Source organism: Anopheles aquasalis, chromosome 3 (assembly GCF_943734665.1).
Source record: "Anopheles aquasalis chromosome 3, idAnoAquaMG_Q_19, whole genome shotgun sequence".
NCBI lineage: Eukaryota > Metazoa > Arthropoda > Insecta > Diptera > Culicidae > Anopheles > Anopheles aquasalis.
This window is the reverse complement of record NC_064878.1, coordinates 48795240-48807412: the sequence shown is the minus strand read 5'-3', so window position 1 is coordinate 48807412 and position 12173 is coordinate 48795240. Positions and strand designations below refer to the sequence as shown.

General features: G+C 48.6%; 1 protein-coding gene across 11 annotated transcripts in view; it reads right to left on the bottom strand.

The window, feature by feature from the left end:
• LOC126574373 (glutamate-gated chloride channel) overlaps positions 1–12173 on the bottom strand; it is an 89552-nt gene that overhangs the window by 53482 nt on the left and 23897 nt on the right. For all 11 annotated transcript variants that reach the window (XM_050234542.1, XM_050234543.1, XM_050234547.1 and 8 more), the window contains one exon: positions 1094–1116. The gene's annotated coding sequence lies outside the window, so the exon portion shown is untranslated. The remainder of the gene's footprint in view (positions 1–1093; positions 1117–12173) is intronic.

Below are 12173 nucleotides of genomic sequence, written 5' to 3'. Positions count from 1 at the left end.
AATCAATTTAAACTTTAATTTTGTGCCCAAAATGAAGCTTTAGAGTATTCTTTGGGTTTAGATAAACCGATGGTTCCGGTGGTGCAAAAAAAAAAACCCGAGAATAAATTCGTCGCGACTGTTCAGGAAGCATAAATGCAGCTCAGCACAACTTCGTTGCAAAGTGGAGCCAAGCCCGAACAAACTGTCAACAAACTAGGGTATCGCGACACTCGTTAGAACACGCTCTGGAGGCACTTTACCTTCCCCGAACACGTTTCGCTTTCCTTTTCATTTTCCAATTTTTTACTTTTCTTCATTCCGCCTTTCCGTGTCCTCGCGCGCTCGGTTGGTGTGAACCGTGGCCGCGGCGCCACGAGGCCTTTAGCAAAGTTCTCAAATTTGTGTGGCATTCACCGCACCGCGCCCTGTCTCCGCCCAGCCCGGTGCTGCACCAACAGTCATAATGATGTTTTATGACTACCGGCCAGCAAATTTATGCTTTTGTTCACACCCATCCGTGGCCGGGGTGGCCTGCGGCCCTCACTGCGACGCCGAAGACGCCGTCGTCGCTGGCGTCGCCAAAGCCGGCGCCTGTGATTCATCAAAGCAACATTCACCAGAGCTGCTCCTCCGTTGGCACCTTCGAACCAACGCACGGTGGTGTGCTGTTAATGTGTTGTCTTTTTCTCGAGAGGGGAATTTGGTGTAAAATGAAGAACATTGTTGCTCCACATTGTTGCGTCGTCCTTGGCAAACTTGGTGGCACACCCTGTGGGCCATTGTTTTCGCGCCGCACCGGAGAGCTCAGCTTCGTCCCGGGACAGACGGGGGCACGGTCATAAGCTACCTGCAACCACGGGGATTGGGCACGCGCTGTGATGATCAAATTTTGACACGCAACGGGTTGTAAAATATTGTTTAATAACCGTGGCGAGGCGATGTCTGGTTTTTTTTCGGTTGATCCGCAATACCATTTGCGATGGATTTTGTGGTGGGGCAAAACCCGTTTCTGCTGCAATATTTTCATTTGAAACCCAAGCAAAACATGTTGTCACAGTTACTGGAAGTTTTGCTTTACACCCTCTAATACTTTTTCCAACGTGATGCTTACCTTTTTCAAACTGTCAACGAAACCTTGAATGAGAAAGAAAAAAAAAATGGAAAAAAACATTATTAGTGCTTCCGTTTTGGGAGCCGATTGCGAGCATTTACTAGTTTCGCCTGTCTCAAGGAGATTTGCCCGTAAAATGAGAAATTTCCCAAGGGATTACCATCGTCTTCTTTAGCTGAAGAAGCTCACCGTTGTTGGTTTTTTTGGCTGCTTTGCTTTGCGAACAACATATCATAACACTGTCATAAAGCACCGATTGCCACGCCGTGACGCGCAACAAAGATGTCACTCAAGCGGGAACAACCATCATAAAGCTGGCCACATCCCTCCCCGCTCGCTTGACGCTGTAAAGTATAAACCGTGCGATAAATAAAATTTTCACGAAAAGCGAAGAAAAACGGTAGCCGATCGTGGCAGTTTGTACGGAGCTCGGGAACCGAGTTGATATACGATAAAACTCGATTCGGCTGGCAGAGGAGAAAACAGTAAACACAACAGCAGCTAACCCATCCAACAAAACAGAAAAAAAACACTGAAACGGTTAGAAGAAAACGGCGCTGAGCATAAATCTTGTGCGTGGCGAAAATCCTGCGAATTAGCTTGTCGACCTTTCTGGGAAAAAGTGATCCTACTTAACAACCACTCTCGCTCTCACTCTCTCTCTCTCGAAGCAGAGCCGGAACTTGAGCAGCCTCGAGTGGGGTTCTTGTCCTACCGGAACAAGACACACATCCTTGACGCATCATCCTCGCTCACTCACTGCTTAATGTCTGCCTTCTTCTGCTCCTAAGTTACACCACGAAACCGCATCCCGCCTGGTCCCTTTGTCACAAGCTATTTAACGGCTCCCGCTGGATTTGCGTTCGTTCGCAAGGGAAGCAAATGCGCGAACAACAACGGAACACGACAGTGGTAACAACGGATGGTGGATTCCAGGTTCCTTGACACACAGAGACATTGTGTCCTGTGGAGAAAGGACTATCCCGTTTTCAAGCTGGCATGGCATGAAGAGCATTGCGGGCGGGGATTTCCTCTATCTTGGCTTATGTTTATCCCTTTCTGAAAACCCTTAGTGTGCGCCACAAAGGAGGAAAATGGAAAAGCGCAACCGTACCGAGCCACGCTTCGCTAGCGTCAGTGTTTTTTGTGTTGTTTTGTTTTGTTCTTTTTTTCTACGTTCGGAAATGGCTGGATTAATTTACGCTCGGCATCCCGACCTATCCGGTAGCTGTGGTGTGCAAAACGAGGCAGGAAATGGAACAACAGAAACGAGATTTTCCTATTTCCTTATCAACTCCTATCAATACGTTGGTAGGTATCCGACGCCAAAACAACTCACGGGTTGACAGACGCCAGGAGCCGCCATTGATAGGTATCCTGTTTCAGCGCTTGCCTTGAGTGGAAAAGAGCTATTTTCGATCTCGTCTTTCCACCGGAAACAGTGTGGAGGACGTTTTCGTTCGGTGATCGACGATGGGATGCTGGCTACCTCCCCGTGGGACGAGCCCGCCAGCCAGCCCGAAAAGTAATATCGCCTGCGGGCGGGCGGGGCGCAGCACTTTTGAGACTCTCGCTGGGGCTCGTTGGGCTACGTGACTTTGGCTGCGGGTTGTAAAACATCAAGCTGCTGCTGTATTATGTCGTCGCACCGCTGCTGTCACCGATCCGGTCGTCTTGGGAGATTAAAAACGCGGAAAGCATTAACGCGAGCCCTGTCAAGCGAGTTCGAGTTTGTTTTATGAGTTCCGGCGGGCAAACTGGCAAACGGTATGCCAGAACACTCACTCACTGGCAGAGCACACTGGATAATGACTGTATCTTGTCAACGTTTTAACGGCGAGATCATGATTTACCAACTTGAATAGTTTGAGTAAAATTATTTTACACAAACCGCCAGCAGTCTTGTTCCGAATCGTGGGCGTGCTTTTCATTAAAATGGCAACATGTCTGATTATCGCGTATAGCGTGTTCGATATGCGCGTTTGACTGCTGCACCTCGCCATTTCATTAGAAAAGAGTCTTTAAATCGTAAAACCAGAAATTAGATTACTGCTTCGCCTCGGGGAAACAAAATGACAGGGAACACCGGCACAGCACCGGTGGTAGCACATCGTACCAAGGCTGAGACATTCGTTGTCACGTCTCTGTATCTGTTAAGAGACCTCAGCTAAAGAACCATAATGTGGGCTCATCTAGCATGACGTGTGGCTTCACATAATGCGCTTCGCAATAATCCTCCCAAGGCATGCACACGTAATCACGAATGTAGAATGTTATCTCGGACTTGCCGGCCTTCCCCCGAGAAGCCCCTAGTCGGCCCAGCCCAGGTCTGTAAACGTCATCCATGTTTAAGCATTGCTTATCATCTGTTTCAACGAATGAGTCCGACTGTGTGCCGACGTGTGCGTTGCTCTCATTTCCATCAATCATCATGTGCAGAACGTTCCGCAGCACAAAGCATAAACCATGGATTATGCTGCACTAGTGCGGTATTTGTGCTTTGTGAATAATGAAAATTCTTCAGCAACCATGCTGGCCCCTGCCGGTTGGTATTAGGTGGGCTTCCGGGCTCTGATTGTGTGGTGCGCAGGTCGGAGGATGAAATTTTGCAGAATTTATTCACCACTCAGAAGCAAATCAGAATGTTCGATGAAATGTGATTGTGATTTCGCCTTACGAAGTGGATTAGCAATACAATTGGTTTAAAAAATTCTAAATAAAATAAACAGAAAAGCTGGTCAACCAAAGGCATACAGACATAGAACACTACTGACCACCTTCGGCTAGCGTAGCGTATGGTGTTCCCTTCCCAGCTACAATCTCCAATCAAAACTCAACACCCGGTTCCGGCAAGTCACCGTATCGTACGGGCGTTAAATCTTGTCTTGCTGACTTGGCAAATTTTAATCCTCACTGCGGTAAAAACTTTCCATCGCCTCTATCGCGTCCCTCGAACCCGTTCCCCGGTTACGTTTCGTTCCAAGCTTTTCCGCTTTGGTTCCCCTTATAGATTGATTATGCTGCACGACTTGAGCGCCATCACCACGTAGCACGGGTGGGGGCCCGAGGCGTGCCGAAAAGTTGCAAAGATTTCCATATTTGACAACCAACCTACTCCGACGCTACGCTTTTTCCTTGTGCCGTGCGGTGAAGGTGTTCGATTAGAAAAGCTAGACCAAAGTTTTGCCAGCAATTCCGTTCCATTTGAGGCAAAAAGTAAGGGGAAAGTTTTCCCAGTCCGCATGGCCATGGGAGTCAGCTTTTTTAGCAAGGCGCTCGAGGAGGTCGTGGTGCAAAATAAATCGCTATCCAGGTTGTCCTATCAGCAGCGGGCTACAACTTTGGTCCGCTGGCTGGTAAGGTTGGTCAGCAGCGCAGTCGCGATCGATCAGTTTTGGGGTAGTTTTCGGTGTAGTCGGCGGGGAACTTTTGAGAACTAACTTTGTCCCGATCCATGCCATTCTGGGACCATCTCTGTCGGCTTCGTCGATTCGCACTATCCATTTGTGGTTTGGAAATGTATTGAAAGAAAATCAATCGCCACTAAAGGAAGTGAAGATTCTGCCACCAAATGCATAAGCATGGCCAATGAATTGCGGCAGGATAAAGGTTTGAGCAGCCATGCTGAAGACTTACTCTTTACGTCGAAACAAGAGTTGTTTTGTGGAGAATGGGCTTTAATGGGATAGCATCCACGGTGTCTTTAACGAAGCCGTACAAACGGATTCGAACGAGCTCGAGCAGATATCGTTATCTTTTATGAAATGTCGTTTCCAACCGCCTGGAACAGTCTAACAGACTTCATAAACGAACGAGAAGTAAGGCAGAGAATGTGCACAAACCCCTCGTAGGCTCGCGGTCCACCAGCACAATGTAATGTTTAGAGTTGTAGCGAGGAGCGAGGAATAAAATAATCATTTTTTTGGCCGAATGGAAAAGATTTACCGATGCCCAGGATTTCCTTTTTTTTCTGGGCTTCAATTCAAGTTCCCTTTGCGCTCACCAACCAGAGGGATCCTCTCATATCGCTCGTTACTCCGAATATTGCTGTAACGTGTTCTTTCATCCATCGTTACTTTCGCTGCTGCTTTGTGTTTGGTCTGGAAACTCTCGATGCTTCCGGATGCCCCGTTGTCGATCGCGGAATACGTCGAGGGGCTGGGCTGCTTCCATGCCATGTGACTTAATTAATATTCATGAACCGTTGAACAAGTTTATTATTCCACGATTCGGGTGCGCACGGCTCGCGCTGCAATTTGTTTTCCATGGCAGAAGAAGGAAAAGTCAAAGAAACGGTAGCACGTTCGATGATTCCTCGTTTTTCCTTTTGCCTTCACAGAGAACTGGGATTCCACCCCGCTGTACGAACCAGTAGGTATGGTTCCGCTTTCAAGTATCTTTAATGCACTGACTGACGACTAAGCAGCTGCAAGTGTCTTACGGGAAGCGATCCGGCAATTGCTCCGTCCGGGTGAGCGGTTGATTCGTATCGGGATGCTTTATTGAAATAAATGGTTTACGAGCGGAATTTTGATTATTCAGCCTGGCTGCAGGAAAGGATATTTTACGGAAGACTCGAGCTTCCTGATCGATCCTACTCCGGTTGGGCACCAGCTCCTTCATTCGGGCCATCCATCATTTTCCTACCGACCGGTTGAGGTACGGCGGACGAATGATTTCCGAGCTTTCGGTGAAGGTAGCGTGCGCCTGCGAGGAAGAAGCAAATGCCGTCAATTTGCGCTTCACAATGCCGCTGCCGCTACGACAAATTATGTTTATAAATCAGTTTTTTGGAATGCAAACAAAATGCCAGGAGGGATATTTATTTCCAGTATTTCATCCCAAAATCCAAGCCATTTTGCACTGCTAACGCAATTAATTATCTGCTAATTATGATGAATTAATGGAGCACCAGCAAGGGGAGAGTTGCGGAGTCATAATTAAATATGCCGAATTGGAAAAGCCGCTGATGGAATAAGCAGCAGCAGCAGCAGCATACACATACGCGGTCACACTATTCATATGCTGTGATGAGTGTGTGAAATGTTATGCAACATTTAGCATAAAGGTCGGTGTGCAGTTCTTTGCAGATATTTTGATCCAACAAGAGTTTAATTTTGAAGGGAGTTTTGGGTCATCGTCTAACGAAACTATTGGATTTATAAGGAAAAACAATTCCTTAACGTTTTTTTGGTTTACGATCATTTCACTCTCAGCACCATTGCCAAATCCGATGATGGAGGCGCCAGGTAACCGGTACTTTCAGGGGTTTGTAATCGTACTTTAAATGGCAAAATAACCCTACGAACTCAAATTACTATATGTAGGGAATTGTTAAATGTTAAAAAAAGCTTCTTTATTCGACTTAACGAAAACTGTAGTCATTGCAGATATATCATCAATCTTCAATTCTAACATATGCATAGAATAAAATTACATAGAAACTACAATTAATGACCAAAATTGACATCAATACACTCCGTGGACGAGGCTGCGGGCCGCACAAAGCAATTTATCAACATTCAATAATGTGGATTAACACAATTAAAAATAATGTTAGGAAATGGCATCTACCTTCATTGAAAAACTGTTTTAGAACGAATAATTGGTAATTTTATTGACTCTATGATGACAACCTTGCAATTATCCCAATCAAAACGATTGAATTATACATCGCATTTGATTTTCAACCATCCTTTTGATGTTTAGATATTACAAACGTCAGTTGATTGGTTTATTGGGAAGCCTCGAAGTGGTGGAATGCGTTGAATTACTACACGACCGTCAACGTGATATGCTCATTAGTGCTACACTTCAACCTTGGACTCGCACCATTCACCGTGAGCAACCCAAAGCATGGGCGGGCTTTGCCGCGAAAGCAATCTGTTAAAGAGAGTTACGGCGAATTTGTGCAAAGCATCGTCCGGATAAAATGAACATGAATAAGGCGGCTGCTCTACATGATTGCTTTCTGCTTTTGAGGTCACTCCACTCGCCCATCCAACCCAAAAGTAATTAAGGACGCCCGGGGTCCCGGTCGCTAGCTCCCATGAGGATGAACCAACCAAGGCAACAACAAAAAAAGCACCACTTTGTTCCACTCCATCTCCTGTGCCACTCCGTATGATCCGAGCTGCGGTCCTACCGCAATGAGCATGAATGATTTATGAGCAAACTAGCCAAAACCTTCGGAGGGCTTTTCAATCCAGAATGTTAGTTCAGGCGGGGTCCCAGCGTAGGTCAGCGGACCAGACCGCCCACAGAGTACCAGTTGCCGTCGTGCTCCTGGCGCAAATCTCACTAGCAAAGGTGACGTTCCAGGTGATCGAATTTCACTCCAAACGGCCGCTACCAGCAGAAGGTGTTTGCGACTCAAATCTGATCATTACCGTTGCCGGGAACCCCGTGGGCTCCGTGAGTCGTGTGATACACCTAACGGGTAACCTGGGCTGGCCTTTCCCTGGAAAATGTGTATCGTGTAGACCTCGGACCTGGCTGGCTGTACGGCGTCGGAATGAATGAAATTTGGATTTTTATGAATTTCCCCCCAAATCGACCCCGAGAGCGGTCCCTGCGTTCGGCTAAAAATGGTTCGAAATCTAATCGATTACGACGGACCGACCCATGTTCAGTAACGCCCATGGCTATGCTGTGGCCGTGGCTACGGAGCTATAAAAAGCATCACATAAAAATGATTTCCCAGATTAATTCGATTGCTCCACGCCATGGTTGGACGCCGGGCGCCTCGCCCCGTTCTGGTCGGGTGGTTTCGAGATTGCCCAAAAGCAGCAGGCGGGTTTTATCGAAGCTAATTAATATTCTAAGCACAGGACAGCGGCGAGTCAGCCCACACGGCGTCCTTTGGGGTGCGTTTGATTAACTGTTTGCCAGCCAAAAATTAGAAGTAAGCTAAACATTGTGCTTATCCGATTAGCATAGCGGTTACTCGAATGGATTTTCGGGAACATAATTCTTACACTTCGATTTCGATTGTCCAAAAATAACAACATCGCTGGCAGGAGTACCTCCAGAGCCTCCAGGTTCCGTTACTTTGGCTTGGGTTTTGTGCCGTCACCCGAAACCTTGCACTTGAGCAGCACTGAAAAGATGAAAGATGAAGTAGGTAACATTCCCTCAAGTTTCTAAACATTCCAGGCAAATGGATTATTCAGGGGGTGGGCCACTACCGCCACTAGGACTATCCCCGGTGACTCCGGACCTTCCATCGAAAGACACGTCCAAAATGGCAAACCTTCGCACCGCTCTGGCCGTGACGCAACACGCTCGTCAACAGGGGTCGACGTCGACGATTTATTCGAAAATTTATGAAACCTCGGTTCGCCGCTTTTCCGACTCGACCTGCCTGGGTCCCATCATCGTCATCATGCGTAACGGGTAACCTCCGAAGGACGACAGGGCGCTGCGGTCCAAAAGCGTTCCACGGGCCATATGCTGCCGGCTGCTGAACGGTGCCGGTGCGCCTATCCTAACCCTCCGTCCGTTGTGCGCTGCATGAATAAATTACTTGACTGTTTATGACGAATCACTCGCACAACGCACACCACAAGGAAGAGAAGCAGCGGGAGAAGGAGGAACTCACAGAAATAGATCAGCAGAATCGGAAAGCGTGGTGTGCTTCCGCGTGTGTACGTGTGTGGTGCTGCTCCATTCCAGCCTGTACTGCCCGGTCCGGGCACCGCAAACGTCAAACATCGGAAGCTTTGGACTCGCAGGTTCAATAAATCCTCCTCTCCGCGGGTGGTAGGCTTTTTGGGGGGGAGAGGAGAGTGTGGGGTGCAGGGTCAGGTCAGGCACGAACCGAATCCTAGCAGGTGGTCAGATCGGTGGCCCCCCGGGTTGCCTGTCAGCCAGTTGTCCCATCCCCGAATGGTGGGCAAGGATGGAAAATTGGAATTGACAATATGATGTCTCCGATGTGCCGCATTCGGTCAGTCCGTGGAGTACCGTCCAAGCTGGAGACCACATGCGGTGCAATCATAAAAATAGAATCCATTCGAAAACGGTTCCAACCAACTGTGTCCGAATGCCGCTATATATGGATTTATATATAAATGTATCCGTGTGCATGTGTTCTTGCACGTTTCTCCTTCCGATCGCCACTTCCGGCCTCGCTAACCGTCGACGCGTCTTCCGGTGAACGAACCGACGAACCAGCGGAGAGGCCAGACCCAAAAGGGGTCGATAAACATAGCAACCAAATGCGGTGGAAATCGATAAATAGCATGAAATATTCAAAGAGTGACCCAAAGGGGTGGGGTGAGCGAGAGGTGAAGTGAAACGACCCTCTGGAGGAGAGGCACTCATCGCAGCTGCGCCCAGTGACTGCGCCCGCTGACCATTAGTGGCCGTCCATTCTAAGTTCCAAGCGACCGAACGAAGAATGTGAGAAAACTGCACTCCACCCGGGGACCCCCGGCAATCAGAGACCCTGGAATGTCGTACCATACCGGACATCAATATGATTTATTCACCTTGCACAGCATGCAGCACCAGCAGCAGCAGCAGCAGCAGCAGCAGCTGTGTATCATGAATGTTTAAAGTTTCTGCACCACGTTTTGGTGCGATTGATGTTTGACATGAACATGAACATACATTCCCTCATTCCTTTTCCAGTTGTCACCGCGGTTGCTTAACGAACTGTCAGACTGCAGACTTCGTTAGCGTATGTCATCAGAGTCATCATCATCATCGTCAGCGATCGGAATCACCGGAACACCGTTGAAAGATTAAATAATGAGGACCTCGAGCCGGGATCAGATTTTAATGTTACCAACAGGGCTGCATTGAAAGCAAAGCATTGAAAGCTATAATTACGGTAATGGATTTACGTGCCCGGAAGGATTCTTCGACAGTCACGTAAAGGGTGTAACGGAGTAACGGAGCAAAAGAGCGGTGCCAAACCTTTTGCCCTTTTTGCTCTGCAATGCAGACACTGCCTACCTGTGCGCAGTCCACCTCATCGAACCCAAATTCCACCTTCGATGAGGTTTGTCTTTCACGCAAGCAAGCAAGCAAGCAAGCAAGCAATGGAGCGACAAAATTTAGCGCCCAAGACCGACCCACCGACCGATGACTAAGCGTTGCCGAGGGGACTGGCAGTAGCAGGAGCCAATCGGTTCGGTTTCACAGGGAAACCAATTACTTGATCCACGGGTTTCGGCTTTCCACTTCGGCACACCACCAGCCCTACCACCAGCGTAAAAACGGAACTCGATGACACACTGGCTTCGTGGAGGGCAAGTTTTTGAGGGAAAGCCAAAAAGGCTAGATTGTGTGAAGAATACCCAGAAAAGGATACAGGATATTTAGTCGCACGGGCGCAACGCACCATCAATAGAAGAAGCAACACATCTACGCCACGCCACACTAGGCCGATAGATACGAGTGCCACCGTCATGCGACGTTTTGCAGGACATGAAAGGATACGACAAAGGCAACGGTAGAGCCTCTGCTACCACCGAATGCGATGGGAAAAATGCCGGCATTCGCGCCGGTGTGTAACGCGCGTATCACGTTTCCCAAGGACTTCGCGGCACTAGGATTCGATCGATTGAATCGCCTTCGGCGCGCTACGTGCGCTTTCCGCTGGGAGAGTTGGAGCGTTGGACTTTTCCTCACCTCACGTCACGTGTTTCGTGTGCGGTGCGCGACGGTGCTTCTGTGTGTGCGTTATCGAGCGACAGTGTAGCGTATTTTATCCTAGAATTAAGCTCCCAGAAGCCTCCCCTCCCGACTTGAATGCCGCGAGTAACAACAACTTTCCGGTACTCCAGTTCCGGTGTTGGTTCCGAAGGTTCTGGAACGCGAACGGGAACTTTAAGGCAGTTTTAAATCAGATTGCCTTGTGTCCTTGCTGACTCAAAGCATTGCGTACCACCACCACCACCACCACCACCACTATTGGCGTTCCTTTCCGCGAGTAATCCATCATCGTTCCTCGGTTCGAGGCCGGAAGGAAGTTTATTCCTTGGTCGTTGAGCTTAAATGTAATAAAAAATAAACAGGCCAAACCAACCGCTCTTGCGCTCGAGCTGAAAACAAACCAAAGAGGCAGGTTCCGGTGTAGAATTCGTTGACTTCGATTTCGGACCACCCCTTCCTTTCCTTCCCTGGCGCACGGTTTCGTTCTGCGTTTCTGCACTTGACATTCTTGCCGGCGCTTGGAGCCGACGAGCGACGCACGTGGAAACAACGAATACAAATGTTACGCAAAACAGCAACATCAAGAACAACCAACCAGTTACAACCAGTTTTGTTTGAAATGTTTGAGTTGTACAATTGAGTTTGCCGGTTCGGCTTCGGCTCCTCGATGGTTTGTTTTTCCAGCGACCTTTCCCTCCGGTACCGGCCCTAGTCCCAGTCCGGTCGATCCGGAGTGAAATCATTTTCATCACTCATTCGTGTCACACAGAACGTGAACGTGAACATGCACGAGATCGGAAAAGATAACCAAAAAAGTGGGAGTGAGAGTTGCCGCTGGCGCCAGCAGCAAGACAGGCGCCACACGAAATGGAAGCCCGATGGTGTTGGAGAGAGAGAGAGAGGGAGCGAGCGAGCGAAAGGAGGACAATTTCCCTCGTGTCACTCCAGCATATATCCAAGCATGCCAGCGAGCAAGATGGAGTGACTGTCGTGGGTTGTAGTTGAACATTCGGTTAGTTTTGCGCGGGTCCGGTAGACTCTGGGCCCCGCTTTTTATGAGGGACCCCAAGCTCCGATCGTCGCTGAGAAGGGTTTGTGAAGGAAAAGCGATGGTTGGGAGCGAAATGCTTGTAACCCGTACTTGACTGAGGTCAAATGGCCCCCCGGGGTGGGTGGTGAAACTAGATGTAGTAGCGTGCAGGAGCTGTTAGTCATGCGAATCAATGTTTTCTCCCGCTGAGTCCGCTGGGCTGGGTCTTTGTTACGTGAGCTGGCGACGACGACGCAGTCCGAACGTCAAGCACGTCCATAACGGTTCGGTGTTCTCGGACTGGAAGCCGGGGGGCTTTTTGTTCTTTCGTGGGAATAAATTTAAGCTTACGTGAAGTGAAGAAACGTTTCATGAATAATTTTTCGT